Genomic DNA, 8,283 nt, shown 5'->3' on the forward strand with positions numbered 1-8,283 from the left:
TCCACCCCCAATTCTTTATGCCAGTTTTGTGGAATGAAGTAGGTCAAAATCATGACTGTATGAAGCCTGAGAAAGTCTACTATGGCCTTCTAAGTCAGCAAAATATAATACAGTGCCATTCTAGTCATTCAAGACCATTACAGTTCTATTTAACATGATTTTTATGCATTCTTCCAAATTTAGATTCCAGGAAACATTGGGTACCTTTTGCCCATCAGTTATCCCAAAGGACTTATTTGAATGCTAGGGAAACTGAGCTGTGGGAATGCTACTAAATAACCCAGGACCTCCTGGTTTTATCCAAAGACAAGATGTTACAGAAATAATTCAGACCATCTCCCATGGGCGGCCCCAGGAATTCCTTCCTCAGGTGGAAGAGGATGAGAAGGAGGGTGAATCAGTTGCCTTGGAATGTGGACCTCCCTTCCCCCTTTCCCCAGTTCCCCTCAGTGTGCATCCGGAGGACAAAAGCTTGGGGAAGTAGTTTTCTGACTCATGATTCAGAAGAATAAAGAGAAGAAACCTTCTAGCAATTATTTTATTTTAAAAGTTTTAGTAGATTGTATTTAATAAAACTCAGTGACATAGTAATTTTTGTTTGTTTTCGGACTACACCCAGCAATGCTCAAGGGTTACTACTACTGACTCTGCACTCAGTAATTATTCTTGTCGGTGCTTGGGGGATCATATGATTACTAGGAATTGAACCTGGGTCATACACGACAAGGCAAACACCCTACCAACTGTACTTTAGGCATGCACAAAATGATTTGTTTTATATTGCTTGTTACAACAAAATGGCAAGTAGAATTATGGAAAAATAGGTTCAGTAAAAGAAAATTTGTGAAAATAGTTTTATTTCACAATGGTGTTATTAAAGCCATTGTCTGAAGGTTTGCGAAGTTGTTTGTTGCTAATTGAGCCTACTTTGTTATTGCTTTTGCTTCTTGAGCTTAATTGGCATCTATGCTTCTTTCTCATCTGATTTGCTGTGTCCTTCAAGTCTGTCAATATTGTAGAATTTGGAGGAGTCTTTGCAGGAGCTCCAGGATCTGTTGAACTGGGATGATTCTCAGCGTGCCTCCCTCCTGAGGGTCCCCAGAATTTTTATCCTGAAGATCAGTGTACTAGTTTGCCTGTTAGCTTGGCTTGGCATCTCTGAGGATAGTTGTGGAGCTGGACCATGTTTACATTATGGAGTCTGTGGGATGCAGTTGCAGGAAGGCTACCTTCTCCAGTTCTAAGAAGACCCCAGAGCTTTCCATCTCCAGACTGGTGTAACTGTATAACTGCATTGGCTTGGCATATCTTTCAGGATTACGTATTGTTGAAGCTGTGAAGCTGGGCCCACATCTGTTTTATTGTTTTAATGATTTATTAAAAAAATTTTTTTTTTTTGGTTTTTGGGCCATATCCAGCAGCACTCAGGGATTACTCTTGGCTCTGTGCTCAGAAATCGATCCTGGCAGGCTCAGGGGACCATATAGAATGCTAGGAATCGAACTCATGTTTATCATGGGTCGGCCACGTGCTAGACTAATGCCCTACCGCTGTACTATCTCTCAAGCCCCTAATAATTTATTTTTTATCTCTGTTTTTAACCAAATGAACGTGGATTTTGTTTTGTTTTATTTTGTTTTGTTTTTACTTAGTTTTATTTAAAGACCATGGTTACAAGGTTGTTACATAATACAGTTTTTTTTCCCAAATGAACTTTTATTTGTTTTTGGACCACACCCTGTGATGAATTTGTGTTTTTGACCAAATGAACTTTGTTTTGTTTTGTTTTTTACTTAATTTTATTTAAAGACCATGATTATAAGGTTGTTCATAATACAGGTTTTTTTTTTTCCAAATGAACTTTTGTTTTTGGACCACACCCTGCAATGCATCTAGTGATCCCCAACACATGCCTCCTGCATGCAAAGCACTCACGTTAGTTCTTTGAACTCTCTTTCCATAGTTCTTACCATATAGTATGTTGGAGGCTCTGTGCTCAGCTTTTATTGTCCTGGACATTTAGCCACATGGATATTGACTCATTGGTTTATTTGATTTTGTTGTTGTCCTTTTAGGGGCACACCTAGAGGTCATGTGTACTGCTGTGGAGCAAACTCAGGTCTTCCAAATGCCTTAACCTCTGCATTAACTCTCCGGCCTTGATTCATTTCATTCTTTCCAGAATACTGTTAAGTTGACTTGCTGGAATGTCATGCCTTTCCCTGTCATTTTCTCATGTCAGTCTTCACCCCACCACCTTCACAGTAGGACTTTTCATTTCTAAGGAACTCTTGTGAGAGAAGGTCTGAATTCTCCCAGCAGATGGGGAGGGATGAGTGGGTGGGCATAGTCTCCTTAGGGACCCCTAGAACCCAGTTCCCAGTACTGTGTCAGTGTTTTCTCTAGAGGTGCTCCTCTCTCCTTTGTCCTCCCACCTTCTCTTTGCCTACTGAAACCTCACGTTCCATCTCCAATGCTTTTATACTCTTTCTTACCTTACTTTTATTTATTAAAAAACTTTAATCTCTCCCTTTCCTTCCCTAACCTTTGATGATGTTGTAAAGGGCACACACTTGGCCACATTATGCCGTGGTTGCACACTGAAAGGTGATGTTGGGGATCATAGATAGCAGAGCTTTTGGGATTGGATTTTGCATGCCAGGTGATGCTGGGGGACAGATGTGTCTGGCCTAGTGTCTGCAGGTCAGATGCTCTAGTCCTGAATCATGTTCTGGATTCTTTAAAGCAATTAGCTGGTGGAGCTAATACTAGGAGGCTCTGAGTTCTGTGCTCAGCACACCAGTTCTTTTAGCCCTGTACCACTGGGTATAGTTCCTCTTTTTATTTATTTTTTTTAAATAAATTACTACCCCATTTCTCAAATGCGAAATAGCCCAGCATATTACAGTGTGACTTGAGTCTGCCTGTAAATGTCATGGCTGATGCTCTGGTTCAACTCTTCTGATCCCAGCCCTTCCATGCAGACCTCTGGACTGGGACACAGTGCCGCAACCCCTCCCATTACTTTTAGCCTTCTTGGCTATCTCTTGTATTTGCCAGTCAGTTATGTCTAGCTGCCATGTCACTTTCTGTCTTAGGTTGCTAACTCTTCTTGGATGGCACCTTTTCTTGCATGTATTTCTTCTGCTACACTGTGCTTTCCTGGGGATACCAGTGCAGCTGTTCCTGGTGAAAAATCCTAGGCCATAGGGTATGGGCAAAGGGTTTTGAGCACCTGCCAGCAGGAGTGCCTGTGCTTCCCAGGCATCTGTTTGCTTTTCATAATGAATGATGTCACCAAGCGAGCAACTGTCCCAATTAGCTATTAGATTTATTTTTAAAAGTCAGTCCAATTAATCATTAACATTTTACCATGATATTTATTTGCACAGGAGTCTGTGAAAATTATTCTTTTCATATATTTTTATTCCCTTGAAAGAAGAGGGAAAAGAGACCCACAGTTGGAGTCTATGCAGCACTCCCACACCCCCAAATCGAATGAAGGAAGACAATAGGCATTACCCCTGAATTATGTGATAGAGGCCAATTTGGCTAAATTCAGATGTTGTCTATTACCATGGAGTGTTTGATAAGAGTTTATCCTCTAGGTCTGCTGGAAACCTCACATCCAGGGTTGAAAAAGAGATTGTCAGTGAGTGCCTGCTGCTGTGTGTGAAGTGTAGCACAGTGGTGTAGGGTGTTTGCCTTGCAGGTGGCAGATCCAGGACGGATCTGGTTCAATCCCCGGTGTCCCATATAGTCCCCCAGCCAGGAACGATTTCTGAGTGCAGAGCCAGGAATAATACCTGAGTGTCACCGGGTGTGCTCCACCCAATAAAAACAAAACCACAACCAAAAAAGACTCTTACTTAATTCATGATGTCTGCCTTGCACTAACCAATTTCCCAGGACCTGAAAGCTTTCCCCTTCCCTTCAAATGTTCATGTGTTCCCTTCACATTCTCCTTCACATGTTCATATGTGTGGACCACTCATGGCTCACACTTGAATGTGCTTAATTAACACATATTGCAGCACCATCTGAGCTCTTCTTTGTGGTTAGAAAGGTAGCTCAATGCCTGTAGATTATTTTGCCTGCAGAAGAGCCCAGTTCAATCTCTGGCACTGCCAGAAATGACCCCCCAAACACAGAGCGAAGAGGGGGAGTAGTCTCTGGACACTGCTGTGTGATTCCCCCAAATCAAACAAATGCAGAATAACCCCCTTGCTCTTCTCTCAACTTACATTGGCTCTTTTGTTCCTTTATTTTCCCCTTCCTTTTTTCTTTCTTGTTACCTTTTCTTTATAGCTACTTTTAAATTTGTTTAGGGCCTACTCCCAGATCTGTGCCTACAGGAACCTTCTGGTGCTGGATCTGGCTTCAGGGGACTCTGAGGGCTACTAGGGATTGAGCTGAAGTCAGCCTCAAGCAAGGCAAGAACCCTACCACCTGCACTATCTCTGGCCCTATAATAAGCATTTTGCATAGATTCAAAGTAAACAGTGGAACTTAGGAGGTTTTTTTTGGGGGGGGGTGGGAAAGGGGGTCACACCTGGTTGTGCTCCTGGGTTACTCCTGGCTCTGCACTCAGAAATAACTCCTGGCAGGTTCGGGGGACCATATATTGGATGCTGGGACTCAAGTCACAGTCCATCCTGGATCAGCTGCATGCAAGGCAAACGCCCTACCGCTATGCTATCTCTCTGGCCCAAGAGTTTTATATTTCTGCAAAGTTGTTGATCAATGGTATGCAGCTTCCTGCTCAGCCATCCATGTTGAAAATAGATAATATCAAGTGAATTAATTTTCTTACTGGTAATCTTGGTGAGTTCTTTAAACTAGAGAGTTTTAGACTATTATTCATTAGTGTGCTCTAAACATTAATTATGTGCATCATGTTTAGCATTTTAAAGAGTAGATTACTAGCTGGGGATCTTACAATATGAGGAATATACACCTTTGCATGGATGAGGCCCTGTGCTTGATTTCTAGCACTCATATACAGAAGTAGCAGTATATGGGAGAAAATAGTATAGAACAGAAAATACTGGTGTGAATTGCTTGTCCTTAGGGTACTTGCCGTGAAACTCAGTTTTGTCACCACACACGTCTGCGGTGAAATGTATTTCTTCTGTTGCTCACAGTCAAAAAGATGTGAAAAGCCATCGCAAAGTGTGGCAACATGCTTCTCGGGTGTCAGCGAGTGTGGGCAACCCTCACAGGATGCTCTTTGATGCCTAGTGGCACCTGGCACCAGTGGAGAGGGTCGTGAGGCATATGGGCTCTGGAGGTGAGTGCTGACCTGGCCATCAGGTCTCCTGGCCAGAAGAAGATTAAGGGACTTAGATGGAAGATTTTTTTTTTTGGTTTGTTTCTTTTTTAAATTTGGGTAGGAAGCAGAGACAGGTTGCAGTAGGGCACACTAAGTCTAGTGCTTAGTGCTCCTCCCAGCTTTGTGGGTGGGTGGGGGGACTATACAGTGGCCTTCAACATACAAATCACATGCCTTGGCCCTTTTAACTACTTTTGGTGTCTGGTAGGATATTTCAAGGCTAATCTTAAGAACTGATCAGCAGGGGCCGGGCGGTGGCGCTAGAGGTAAGGTGCCTGCCTTGCCTGCGCTAGCCTAGGACGGACCGCGGTTCGATCCCCGACGTCCCATATGGTCCCCCAAGCCAGGAGTGACTTCTGAGCGCATAGCCAGGAGTAACCCCTGAGCGTCACCGGGTGTGGCCCAAAAACCAAAAAAAAAAAAAAAAAAAACTGATCAGCAGTCCTTTGTGGAAGACAGATTTAGGGGGGAGGGGAGGTCTTATTAAGAATTCCTCCAATTATTCTCCCTAATATCGCCTATATTTTGAGGGCATAGATGAGACTCTCTAGGTTATAGACTGAATGTGTATTTGCCTTGGGGGATTGTTCAACCTATGAAGCCTCTTCGTTTCTAGAGCCATCTTTCTGGTTGCTCTGAAAACCGAGGCAGTGAGGACACATGACTGTAGGGAGGAGACCCTAGTCCCTATTTTAGACTCTTGGCAATTGCCACCCCCAATCCCACCTCTCTTAACTTTGAGTTTGAGGAAATGGCCTCTGGGTGGCTTGAGGGAGTTCCTAGAAGTGGGAGTCCTGATATGATGGCCATGATAGAATAGGGTTCCTGCCAGACCCTTCTGTGCCTTTTCAGCTTTCCTGTAGCTCACATTTAGTTCAGGGTAAGCACAACAGGTTTTGGGTGTTCACACTTGTAATGGCCCCAAACTCAGTATTTCTACCCAGAGAAAGCAGATTTAGTTAGAGCAAGGGTCGCCTCAGGAAATAGTCCAAACAAAGCTGAGAGTGAAATATGTGTGGTGGAGTAGCAGTCTGTTTTGTCAAGGTGAGAGAGGGGAGAGGGAGCCACCAGGAGCATCAGACTGCAGACACACTCGACTGTAGAGTACTGACAGAAGGACTATCATGAGCCAGTCCCACCCAGGTTTGCTTGATACATGCTAAATCGGAAAATCTCTGTTTTGGGTAAAAGTTAGTTGTAAACAAGCAGATACAAAGAAACCAGGGGTGATCTTTGTTTTGTGTTGAGCCAAGTTGTAAGCTGTATACCAACAACACCCACAGGACCTTCAAGGTTGAGAATGACAGGGGACAAGAGAGATGTTTCTTTCTCCAGTTTCATGTATTCACAGGGAGGGTGCAGGAGGAGGTGGCTGCAGTCTTCTCTGACACAGTTCCGACATGCTTCTTCAGCCTGAGGCCCCTGCCTTTGCAGCATGGCCTTTCTGACATCCAAATGAGTGACAATGGGCCATAAACACTTGAGCCACAGGACTTACTGGATTCTGTTGTTTTAAAGTTTAAGTTACTTTTTAGGTTTTGGTTTTTGGTCCACACCTGTCAATGCTCAGGGGATGCCCCCATGATGCTGCTGGGGGGGACATTGCGGTGCTGGGACTCTCCCTGGGCTCTCCCCATACACACTAGCCCAATACATTAGCTGCTTCTCTGACCCAAAGCTAAAAGTTTTCATTTGTTTGGGGCTACGACCAGCTGTGCTAGGGATGAGACCTGAACCTCCTGCCTGCAAAGCATGTGCTCCAGCCTCTTGAGCCATCTCTGTGGTGCATCTTCTGCATTCAGAAGTGTTCAAAGACCTTTCATAGACTCCCTGAAACCTGATTTCCTGGTGAACATGAGCCTTTTGAGTGTGGGCAAGTCGAAACCTTACTTTGGTGTAAGAGATTTGGAAAGATGTTGACTCATCACAATAATTGTGTAAGGTAGATGCTGTTATTAATTCCCGTTTCAAAAGGACAGAAATTTGGAGAGATGCAAAGGACCTGAGGTCACACTGATGGGCCCTGTGACTGTGGGGCCCCGACCCCAGGCAGATACGGCAGCGATGGCAACCTCTGGGCTGGTCCTGGTGGAGCTGGGCAGGCCTCTTTGAGGGCAGTTTCTCCTCTTGCTTGTGAGAGAAGGTGACCCCCAGAGAATCCTCGGGGATTCTGCCTCACCATCATGCACCCTTTTGTTTTGGCTGTTCCTGGTCTGCACACTGACTGAGCTTTTCTTCCTGGGCTTCACGGCGGCATCGGCGACAACCAGACCTTCTTCCAGCTTCTGTGCTCTTCTGCATTCTTCATATTCGAAGCCCCCTCCCCTCACTGAATTCTCAATTTCTTGCAACCTGTCTCTGCACCCCTCCACCCTCCACATCCGCTGTCTTAAGGTTTCCTGTGTGTCTGCCTGCTTTATCTCACTAGCTATTAATAGTCTCAGGTTGGTGGCCAGGCACTCAGGTTTTCATCCTGGAGCTTTTTCCCATGCACAGAACTCACAGGGGATCCGAGACAGGTGTAGGCTGGTCTCTCCAGCGTAACCGTGAGAATGTCTGTCATGGCAGCTTCTCACCTGGGCCAGGACTCTATGACCTGGATGTGGTTTGCATTTTGGAGCCTTTGCCCGAGGGGTCCCATGCTGGTGTGGTAGGAGGTTTTGTGGCAGTGGTGCAACGTGCCAAGACAAATATTATAGGAACGAGTGATGGAAGATACCTTATTGAAGGTGCCCCCAGTGGAGCATGCCCACTTAAGCTTCTGTTTTGCACTCCTACATTCTCTGCTCTTTAATGACATTGTAGATGTACTAGTCACAGGAAAGGAAAAGGAAATGTTGCCCCGAGTCTTGACAGGCTGTGACTTTCAGGGAGACAGTGACCTTAATTCAACTAAGTGCTGGATTCACTCAGATCAGAAACCCTCTCCCACAGAATGCTCCCTCATCAGG

Source organism: Suncus etruscus, chromosome 6 (assembly GCF_024139225.1).
Source record: "Suncus etruscus isolate mSunEtr1 chromosome 6, mSunEtr1.pri.cur, whole genome shotgun sequence".
Taxonomy (NCBI): domain Eukaryota; kingdom Metazoa; phylum Chordata; class Mammalia; order Eulipotyphla; family Soricidae; genus Suncus; species Suncus etruscus.